We start from the raw sequence: 11,938 nt of genomic DNA, 5'->3' as shown, positions 1-11,938 counted from the left end.
GTCCCAAAAATAATACATGCCCATCTTATCCTATGGGCCCCCTTATGTTCAGCCTGGTGTGTTCTTTGGTATGTCTGTCCTTATTAGGACTCGTAGACTATGTGTCTCTTCTCTTCATGTCCTAAAAATATATGCCCTATGTCTATAGTCCATCCGTTGGTCCATCCGTTGGTCATTTGGCTGACCCCCTCCTTTGTATGTCCCTCTGACCTTGGTTTGTCCAGCTGTCCTATGCTCTCATGGCCTTACTCTGGGATCCTGTCCTATACAATAGACAATGCATTTTACCAGAATGGCAAATGCACTCTAAGTGTATCTTTCTCTTGTGTTTACAGTATTATGTTTCTCCCTATATGTACACCTTTCTCCCACACTCGCAGCCTCGCACCAAACCCAGGAGCTCCTGTCTGTGTCTGGGCTACCTTCACTCACTAGACTAGGACAGGTGAAGTGTCACACCTCAGGCCTATTAAACCTAATGACTAAATTCCAAATACCTTTCATTTTAATTAAGGTCCAATGCAGCTGTTTTTATCTCGATATCAAATCCTTTCTGGGTAACAATTAAGTACCTTACTGTGATTGTTTTCAAATTAAATGAATTGAGGGATAAAATTGATACTATAGACCTTGCGAACTATGCTTGCCAACTATCGCATGTAATCACCATACAGAGAGTATCAATTAACCATTCAGAGCCAGCGATCAGTCATTTAATTAGCCATTTTCAGACGCTGACAAGATGCAAGTGATGTAACACCTGAGGTAACATGATTTTGGACAGTTCAAATCAAATCAAACTTTATTTTTGACATGCGCCGAATACATCAAGTGTAGACCTTACTGTGAAATGCTTACTTACAAGTCCTTAACCAACAGTGCAGTTCAAGAAGAGTTAAGAAAATATTTACCAAATATACTCAAGTAAAAAATAATAAAAAGTAGCACAATAACATAACAATAACGAGGCCATGTGTGGAGGTACAGGTTAGAGGTAATTTGTACATGTAGGTAGGGGTGAAGTGACTATGCAAAGATAATAAACAGCGAGTAGCAGCAGTGTACAAAAGAAATGGGTGGGGGGTCAATGTATGAGTCCAGTGGCCATTTGATTAACTGTTCAGCAGTCTTATGGCTTGGGGGCAGAAGCTGTTAAGGAGCCGTTTGGACCTAGACTTGGCGCACCTGGTACCGCTTGACGTGCAGTAGCAGAGAAAACAGTCTATGACTTGAGTGACTGGAGTCTCTAACAATTTTATGGGCTTTCCTCTGACACCGCCTATTATATAGGTCCTGGATTGCAGGAAGCTTGGCCCCAGTGATGTACTGGGCTGTATGCACTACCCTCTGTTGTGCCTTATGGTCAAATACCGAGCAGTTGCCATGCCAGGCGGTGATGACTTTATATAGTGCACCAAGAGATAATTTCTCGCTTACGACCACACCTGCCTGAGTACGCCTGATCTCGTCCGATCTCGGAAGCTAAGCAGGGTCGGGCCTGGTTAGTACTTGGATGGGAGACCGCCTGGGAATACCAGGTGCTGTTAGCTTTTTGTCACTGCCTTGTGGAATTTCAACTCTTTGTCCGTTTTTTCCCACAAGGCTGAAATATGTGCCCTCGCTTTGAAATAAGTAAGCAAGGTTAGTTTGTATTTCATCCAACAATCTGTGCTACAAATTATGGCTACAGTATATGCAATTTCTTCCACTTTTTGAGATTACCATTCGCTTACGGCCACACCGGCCTGAGTACCCCTGATCTCGTCCAATCTCGGAAGCTAAGCAGGGTCGGGCCTGGTTAGTACTTGGATGGGAGACCGCCTGGGAATACCAGGTGCTGTAAGCTTTTTATCACTGCCTTGTGGAATTTCAACTCTTTGTCCGTTTTTTCCCACAAGGCTGAAATATGTGCCCTCGCTTTGAAATAAGTAAGCAAGGTTAGTTTGTATTTCATCCAACAATCTGTGCTACAAATTATGGCTACAGTATATGCAATTTCTTCCACTTTTTGAGTGACACAAAGATGCTTATCTAAATGGTGAAAATGCAACAGCTGTTAATCAGGCTCACTTTGACTTTACATAGTGCATCAAGAGATTGTTTCTCGCTTACGGCCATACCAGCCTGAGTGAGCACTTCCTGTTTGGAAAGTGAGACAGGTGTCGGTAATTAAGTCGTGAGTGAGTGAGTGTTTGTTTGCTTGAGAGCTTTTTTGGTTATTTTCATCGGTTTTTGATGTATAATTTAGATTTTTGGCATTTGAACAAGTTTAAGTTTGGTTCGTTTTTCCCCCTTTGCAGTTTTGCTGCTTGGGGGAGAGTTTTTTTGGGTTAAGGTTTTTTACAATGACGGACAACATGGCAATGGCTAATGGAACGGACAAGGACAAAGAAAATGCTCAACGGAAGAAAAATGGAGATGAAGGAGAGATGAAATATGGCAAAGAATTTACGGTGGCAGTGGAGTTGATGGGAGAAGATAGGGTCACGACGATGGAATTACTACGTGCGATTAAAGAGGTGTGTGGAGAGGTGGTGGGATGTAGAGTAAAAGGAGAAAGAAAGTATGAGGTCACGATGAGAAATGGAAAAGGAAAAGAGCGCTTAATTGATGGATTTATGATTAAAGAAACAAGAATTATGGCAAGAGACATGGTTTCCAATGAACTTATAGTCTCTTTCATGAATTTGCCTGTGTATATGGAAGACAACGCTATATTGGCCAAGCTAGGTAGCTGGGGTGTATCAGCAGTCTCTGAAATCAGGAGGAGAGTTTGGCCAGGGACGGAGATAGCAGATGGAACAAGATACTGCAAAGTGAAATTTACGGACACTGTGAAATCATTGCCGTACTCTACAAGGTTTGACACACTTGAAGGAGGAGAGTACTTTAGAGTTATTCATGACAAGCAGGTCAGAGTTTGTAGGCTCTGTATTCAGCCTGGTCACATTTTGAAGGACTGCCCTGAATTCAAATGTTATAAGTGTGGGAAGCAAGGGCATTATGCAAGAGAATGTGTAGGTGGAAAGGAAAGGGCATTTTGCGAAGGATGTCGCATGAGAACTGACGAGTGCAACTGTGGAGAGGTTGTGAATGAGGAGAGGAGCCAGGATATTTTTGTGGAGACTGATGTATCACCGAGACCAGAAGAAGATGATGGAGGAGAGGACGTGGTGGAGGGTGGAGAGACGGAGAACGCAAGAAGGGAGAAGATCGAACAGAAGACGAATGAAATAGGGAGCAGTATGGACTCAGCAATAAGAAGAGGGAGCTTTCAGGAGGAGGGGGGGAGTGGGCTGGGTGGAGGAACGGGGGACTCACAGATTTTGGGGGGGACCTCGGGCTATGTGGGTGCCTCGGAAGAAGGTGAAGTGGAGGGGAGTGAGATGCTGACAATAATACAGGAAACGCAAATGGATACAGAAAGCACAACAGGCACTGGAAAGAAGAGTTTAAGTTACGTGGAAGAGATGGATTTAGAATCCATTTCAGATTCAGATGACATGGAACAGATTGACAGAAAATGGGGAGGCTACAGGAAGAGGAAAGCGGCGGCGGAGGCGAAAAAGGACAGAAAAGGAAGAAAACATGACAACAGATAGAGGTAAATGAGAAAATATTTATTATTTTTACTATTTATTGGAATGGTTAATTTTATGTCAATCAATGCAAACGGTTTAAGAACAATGGAAAAATTTCAAAGAATTGTAAAAATGGAGAATTCTGATATTTTATGTCTTCAAGAAACACATTGGGACAACGTATGTATTTTAGAAGTTAAAAAAATATGGAGAGATTTTATTTTTGTTAACAATGGTAGGGGGAATTTAAGTGGTGTTGCAATTTTATTGAGGAAGGATGTGGTAGAGAATGTGAAACATATATATATAATGATAATAACGGGAGGATTTTAATTTTAGATTTTGAATATATGAATATGGTTTTTAGAATTATAAATATTTATGCTCCTAATACTGAAATAGAGCGCAAAGATTTATTTTTAGAATTAGGGAAATGGTGTGAGGGGAATTGTATTGTAGTTGGGGATTTTAATATTAAAATGGATAGACTGGATATGACAAGGGGAGCTATTTTTAGAAGTGATGTATCTAGGGGGGTTTTAAAGAAGATGATGTTAGAAAAAGGAATGATTGATATGTGGAGAGAGGAAAATCCAGACAAAAGAGAATTTTCTAGAAGGCAGGTGGTTTTAGGGGTTTTGAAACAAACTAGGATTGATCTGGTTTTAGTAAAAGAAGGTTTAAGGAATTTTATGAAAGCTATTAAGTATGTTTTTACAACTTTTAGTGATCATGCAGGTTTAACATTTTTATTTATTTTATTTATTTTTTTATTTTATTTTTATATTTCAGCCTTGTGGGAAAAAACGTACAAAGAGTTGAAATTCCACAAGGCAGTGACAAAAAGCTTACAGCACCTGGTATTCCCAGGCGGTCTCCCATCCAAGTACTAACCAGGCCCGACCCTGCTTAGCTTCCGAGATCAGGCGTACTTTAAAAAAAATCTTTTATTATGAAAAATCACACAATATTTACCTCATTCAGTCAATAATAATTAAGGATGAACAATTCACTCTTTTTACAACATCAGAAAAGTAATAGAAGAAAACCAATTTAAAACACAGTCATTCACTAATTCCAATTAATAATTAAATACAAGTTTCCCATTTGACATTATTTCAATAAAAGTACTCCCCCACACAAACAGTTTTTCAAAATTTCCTCCACCGTATTTATATATTATCTCTGTATCATTTTCTAAAATCCTCCTAAAAAGACCTTCCACACTCACACATTTCCCTTCATAATGACCCATGTTCCTTCTTTGTCTTACAGCATATCTAGCATGACTTAAAACATAATTAACCAAATTAAAATTCAAAACTTTACTTTTCCCATTAATACCAAAAAGAAAGAATCTCCTCCATTCCACCCCATTAAAAATCTCCTCCCCCCAATGTTTTACTAAAAGCCCTTTTAAAAACTCATTAAAATCTTTTAACCTGCTACATTCAACGAAAAAGTGCATAAAATGTTCCACCCCCGTACCACAAATATCACATTCTCTTTTAATATCCCTATTTATTTGATGCAAAACCACATTTGTAAAAATCCTATTGTTTCAATTTGAAATCATTGTCTTCACACTCTATAGAATTATATTTTACATTTACATTCTTCCATATTGATTTCACATCCATATTTGCAAACACCCTAGACAGCACTTTTTCCGATGCAGGAACTTTTATCTCTTTTAAAATACATTTACTATAAGCCATTTTAACTTTTAAACCTGATAAGTCATGTTTCTCCCCATTACTTTCATAATATAAAACCGGTAAACCCCTAGATCTTTTAGCCACCTCTTTATTTATTAAAATCACCCACTCCCCAGGAATACATCCTAATATTTTCTTGTACATATTCTCCACAGTAGTTTTACTAATCTCTTCATCTATTTCAACCACATTATCATATATTGCCTGCAACGGAAGGAACCCAGGAATTACCTCATATACTATGTCACCTATCTGCCTCATCCCAGCCCTCATAAAATATTTACAAAACAACGTCATATCTTTAGACTTGATCTTTGGATTTAAAAATATCGGCTGATTTAAAATATTTTCTAAAATGGTACATTCATAAGAAATATTTGGTAAAAATTGCCCCCAAGCCCCAAACACTTCTTTATAAAACAACTGTATATTTTCTAACATTTCCTGTTTCACACACATCAATAAACCATTATCTCCAATCCTCCCAACCTTATTCAAATACTCTTTAAAAAACCTTTTCCACCCATAATCCAATTCACCATATAAATATTTCTTTACCATTTTCACTCTTATTGCTATTTTCCTTACCCTTAAATCCACCAACTTCAAACCCCCCTCCTCATAACCTGCAATCAAAGTTTTAAAAGCTATTTTCACCCCCTTCCCGTCCCATAAAAAATCAACTAAGATCTTATTCATTTCAGATAAAACCCATTCTGGCATATCCAAAACATTCATTACATAAATAAAAATGACATCAACAAGGAATTTATCACAATGACTTTCCCTTTTAACTTCAAAGACCTCCCCCTCCACATATTTACTACCTTCCTAACTTTATTTATCACACCACTCCATGTCAAATCCCTAGCTTCCATTTCGTTCAAAATTCTGCAATTATTCCATCCACACCAGGACTCTTATTTACTTGTAACCCCCTAATCGCATCTTTAACTTCATTCACTGTTATCTTCCCATCACACATTTGTTTATCCTCTACATTAATTTGCACATCCACACTATCCAATATCTCCTTTACACAACCCTCATCCACCTCCCCTTTCTTAAATAAATCCTTATAAAAATGCTGCACTGTTTCTAATATCTCTACATAATCATTAACAACTTCACCCTTTACATTTTCAATCTCTCTAATATATGTTCTCCTCTGTTTATTCTTCTCTAAACCAAGAAAAAATGAAGTACATTTCTCCCCCTCCAAAAAATACTTTGCCCTACTTCTTATTATTGCACCCTTACACTTATCTATTTCATATTTACTCAATTTTGCTTTTAAATCTAAAAATGTTTCTACATTATAATTAGGTTCACTGTCACACTTCCCCATTTCTTCATCCAATCTAGCCCTCAACTCATTTTCTTCTCTTTTCATCCTTCCTCGCTTTTTCCTTGCATATCTTATACTAAAAACGTTTATTTTTTCCTTAACCTTGTCCCACCATAAACACTTATCATTCTCTTTCCGCTTATCATCTATTTCACATGCTATCAAAGATTTTAGTTGTTTCCCATATTCCTCATCTTCTAAATACCCTGCATTCATACACCATATTCCACCCCCTGTTCTTTCCTCATCTAAACCCACTGAAAATGTTAAACCTGCATGATCACTAAAAGTTGTAAAAACATACTTAATAGCTTTCATAAAATTCCTTAAACCTTCTTTTACTAAAACCAGATCAATCCTAGTTTGTTTCAAAACCCCTAAAACCACCTGCCTTCTAGAAAATTCTATTTTTTTTCTGGATTTTCCTCTCTCCACATATCAATCATTCCTTTTTCTAACATCATCTTCTTTAAAACCCCCCTAGATACATCACTTCTAAAAATAGCTCCCCTTGTCATATCCAGTCTATCCATTTTAATATTAAAATCCCCAACTACAACACAGTTTCCCTCACACCATTTCCCTAATTCTAAAAATAAATCTTTGCACTCTATTTCAGTATTAGGAGCATAAATATTTATAATTCTAAAAACCATATTCATATATTCAAAATCTAAAATTAAAATCCTCCCGTTATTATCATTATATATATATGTTTCACATTCTCTACCACATCCTTCCTCAATAAAATAGCAACACCACTTGAATTCCCCCTGTCATTTTTACAATTATTTGAAATGTTTCCATTGTTCTTAATCCGTTTGCATTGATTGACATAAAATTAACCATTCCAATAAATAGTAAAAATAATAAATATTTTCTCATTTACCTCTATCTGTTGTCATGTTTTCTTCCTTTTCTGTCCTTTTTCACCTCCGCCGCCGCTTTCCTCTTCCTGTAGCCTCCCCATTTTCTGTCAATCTGTTCCATGTCATCTGAATCTGAAATGGATTCTAAATCCATCTCTTCCACGTAACTTAAACTCTTCTTTCCAGTGCCTGTTGTGCTTTCTGTATCCATTTGCGTTTCCTGTATTATTGTCAGCATCTCACTCCCCTCCACTTCACCTTCTTCCGAGGCACCCACATAGCCCGAGGTCCCCCCCAAAATCTGTGAGTCCCCAGTTCCTCCACCCAGCCCACTCCCCCCCTCCTCCTGAAAGCTCCCTCTTCTTATTGCTGAGTCCATACTGCTCCCTATTTCATTCGTCTTCTGTTCGATCTTCTCCCTTCTTGCGTTCTCCGTCTCTCCACCCTCCACCACGTCCTCTCCTCCATCATCTTCTTCTGGTCTCGGTGATACATCAGTCTCCACAAAAAGATCCTGGCTGCTCTCCTCATTCACAACCTCTCCACAGTTGCACTCGTCAGTTCTCATGCGACATCCTTCGCAAAATGCCCTTTCCTTTCCACCTACACATTCTCTTGCATAATGCCCTTGCTTCCCACACTTATAACATTTGAATTCAGGGCAGTCCTTCAAAATGTGACCAGGCTGAATACAAAGCCTACAAACTCTGACCTGCTTGTCATGAATAACTCTAAAGTACTCTCCTCCTTCAAGTGTGTCAAACCTTGTAGAGTACGGCAACGGTGTTGTCTTCCATATACACAGGCAAATTCATGAAAGAGACTATAAGTTCATTGGAAACCATGTCTCTTGCCATAATTCTTGTTTCTTTAATCATAAATCCATCCATTAAGCGCTCTTTTCCTTTTCCATTTCTCATCGTGACCTCATACTTTCTTTCTCCTTTTACTCTACATCCCACCACCTCTCCACACACCTCTTTAATCGCACGTAGTAATTCCATCGTCGTGACCCTATCTTCTCCCATCAACTCCACTGCCACCGTAAATTCTTTGCCATATTTCATCTCTCCTTCATCTCTATTTTTCTCCCGTTGAGCATTTTCTTTGTCCTTGTCCGTTCCATTAGCCATTGCCATGTTGTCCGTCATTGTAAAAAACCTTAACCCAAAAAACTCTCCCCCAAGCAGCAAAACTGCAAAGGGGGAAAAAACGAACCAAACTTAAACTTGTTCAAATGCCAAAAATCTAAATTATACTTCAAAAACCGATGAAAATAACCAAAAAAGCTCTCCAGCAAACACTTTCAAGCAAACAAACACTCACTCACGACTTAATTACCCCCACCTGTCTCACTTTCCAAACAGGAAGTGTTCACTCAGGCTGGTAAGAAATTGCATATACTGTAGCCATAATTTGTAGCACAGATTGTTGGATGAAATACAAACTAACCTTGCTTACTTATTTCAAAGCGAGGGCACATATTTCAGCCTTGTGGGAAAAAACGGACAAAGAGTTGAAATTCCACAAGGCAGTGACAAAAAGCTTATAGCACCTGGTATTCCCAGGCGGTCTCCCATCCAAGTACTAACCAGGCCCGACCCTGCTTAGCTTCCGAGATCGGACGAGATCAGGCATACTCAGGCCTATTTCTCAGCCCCAGAAACTAGAATATGCATATAATTGTCAGATTAGGATAGAAAACACTCTAAAGTTTCCAGAACTGTAAGGAAGAAACTAAATGGCTGAAATGATGTTGCGTCTTCAGCATGGACAGCACAATAAACACTTGCTGTTATGTGGTGCCTTTTCGCTGCAGTAAGGAGGAGAGCGAGACAACGTGCACCTGTCACACAGGCACTCGCTGTCATTTCTTTTAATACAGTGTCACCATCGGGCTCTTTCTTGAGTCATTTGTGTGTCTTAATTATTTAATTAAACAGTGTGCGTAAAGCATCAGACTAGCTCAGTGCCTATGTAGATGATTGTATTCAAACACATAGGGTGTGTCTGATATGGAAAAATACATTTTAACATTAGAACAGGATGACTGTCGTCGACAAAGATTTTTTAGGGACAGCCCTACAATCAGTCTTACCCTTGCTCTACTCAAAGGGCTGTATTGGGATGGCTTCATACAGTATCTACGTGTATATTATTGACTGTATTGTATTTTTAGACCAAGAGAAACAAAGTGGAGCAGATCACTGAGACAGATGCAGGTCATAAATTAAACTCTAATTTCACTGAATGTAATCCTTTTGCATGTAAATGCAATTTAGTATGGACATCTATTGAGCAGAGGACTAATAGCAGAGTGCACATGTTATCCTTTCTTGGGTATTTAACTTCACAAAGTACACAAAGTTGGCTAATACATACTTGCCTCAGGAGGTTACATGTTTTCTGACTTCTTTACCTTGGTGAATGCTGCTTTGGACACAGGTCCCTCTACATCTGTGGAATTTTCTGGGATGACAGTTCAGGTGACATCTCACCAGGGACAATCTAATGAAAAGATCCTAAGTGAGTGTGTCTCCAGGGCCTGTCAGACCAGGGCTCTTGACCTCCCGCCAATCGATCCGGATGCTTTCAACCCGATTATCATCCGGTTTCTGGAAAAACTTACTGATGTCCAAACTTCTATTGTAGTATTTGAATGCAATGTCATCTGGAGGATTTTATAAATTGTATGTGTGTTGGTGTGCTTTTTGGTGCTAAAAACATCTGATTATCTCCTATAGGCAATGGAGGCAGTTAAGCATTGGCAGGATGGACCCTGTAAGTCCCTTAACCCTAAAAATGATTCATAGATATATTAATAGATGTTTCAAGAATATTAGATACAAACCTTTTATCTATCTACAGTATCATCCACATTATCACAAACAGTTACATTCAAAGAGCTTTTTAGTAGCCTACTGCTTTTCATGCTTTCCAATGTATGCCACTTTCATGATTCTCATGAACATATGTGAGATTGTTGGTATCTCTTCGAGGAGCTTGGTTTCAGAGCCCGGCTATGAGTAATCTACCTACACTGTTTCGGTCCTACAGGTGATGAGGGCATTGCTTGCAGAGATGTGCCTGGAGATTGTGCGGTTTGTATCTGAGGCCATCCTGGAGGTCATCATCCCTGCAATTTTCCGTTTTGTACGGATATACAGCCATGTGTCTCCAGTATCCGGCAAGTCTCTGACAGAATCAGAGAGATCCTCTAGCACAAACCTGAAGGTTCGCAAGAGAGGCAGCAGCAAATCCTCAAGGTCTTGCACGGCCAAATCAAGCTCCTCACTTAATGGGTATGTTCAGTCATTCCTAAAGAAACCGGTTTCACCTAACTATTCATTACCCATTTTGTGAAAATATGTTTTGTTATCTGTATAACAGTTTACTCTTAATGACCAGTTTAACTGATTACTGAATGATGTATTAATGTCACTACCGTGTCTACTATTGAATATGGAATGCTGTATTGTTTGCTTTGTATTCTCAAAGGTCTCAGACAGTGTTGCCAAATACTCAGGGAGATGGTGAGTCTATATCATCTGAGCCACTCAGGGACTTTTTTGGGATTACTGAGGACAGTCTCCTCACTGGTGTCCAGGATTCCTTCAAAGAGTCGCTGAACATGTCCTCTGTATCCAAAGAGAGGACCAGGTAGACACTCAAAGTCTATCCCGGGTTATTGTTGGAGAAGTGTCAAAGAAGGTCAATTCCATAATCTCTGTGGCCATCCAAACTCCCATCTCTGGCCGAATGTCCCCTGTTATTTTTGCCAGTGGTGGTGTCTCCAGAACCAAGGTTGTTGAGGAGATGGTGTCTGGCGTTTCCAACATACTTCAGATGTATATTAATGGGAAGAGTGTTGAGCAGATTGTTGTTCTCAGAGAGGATGGTGTTGAGGTGGATATGACACATTTAACAGGACAGGTCATGACAGCCCTCAGTGGCACTGTTTTGAACTTCAGCAATAAGGAAGAAAATGACCCCGACAAGAGGGAACTGCTTTGTGTTGTTGCTGACCATATGAAGATGCTTGAAGCTTGTAAAAGTCCTGAGGAGATGCTAAAACAAGGAGAGAGCAACCTCAATATCAAAGGTGCCAAATCTAGTCTTCGTCTGTCAACACAAAGTATGGATAGACTACTCACTGAGGAGTTTCAGACCAAGGCCACTGAATCGATCCGGGAGATTGTTAAAATATTCAGGGGTTGTACATCATGTTGTTCTGGCACTATATCATCTAGTCCAACTCCTCGGATAGGTGAGATCAGAGACCTTATGATTGACCCTGAGGCCTCTGAGTTGGTAAGTACCTTTGTTTCAGACATGGACAATCTTACCCAGTCTATCAGGGCATCCTGCTCTCCTGCACAGAGTGAGCAGATCCTTCTTGAAAACCATCAGAGTAAGATCTGG

The 11,938-nt window shown here is 39.3% G+C and overlaps 2 non-coding genes across 2 annotated transcripts; both read left to right on the top strand.

Moving 5' to 3' along the window:
- The first annotated feature begins 1,431 nt into the window (after positions 1–1,431).
- LOC139377709 (5S ribosomal RNA) lies at positions 1,432–1,550 on the top strand. Its single transcript, XR_011628201.1, has one exon. It is a non-coding gene; the product is annotated as a 5S ribosomal RNA (ribosomal RNA).
- A 177-nt stretch (positions 1,551–1,727) lies between these two features.
- On the top strand, positions 1,728–1,846 carry LOC139377705 (5S ribosomal RNA). Its single transcript, XR_011628197.1, has one exon. It is a non-coding gene; the product is annotated as a 5S ribosomal RNA (ribosomal RNA).
- The last annotated feature ends 10,092 nt before the right edge of the window (positions 1,847–11,938 follow it).

The sequence above is a fragment of the Oncorhynchus clarkii genome, chromosome 20 (genome assembly GCF_045791955.1).
Source record: "Oncorhynchus clarkii lewisi isolate Uvic-CL-2024 chromosome 20, UVic_Ocla_1.0, whole genome shotgun sequence".
In the NCBI taxonomy this organism is placed as follows: Eukaryota; Metazoa; Chordata; class Actinopteri; order Salmoniformes; family Salmonidae; genus Oncorhynchus; species Oncorhynchus clarkii.
Note: the sequence above shows the minus strand (reverse complement) of the source record. Positions and strands in the feature narration are given on the sequence as shown.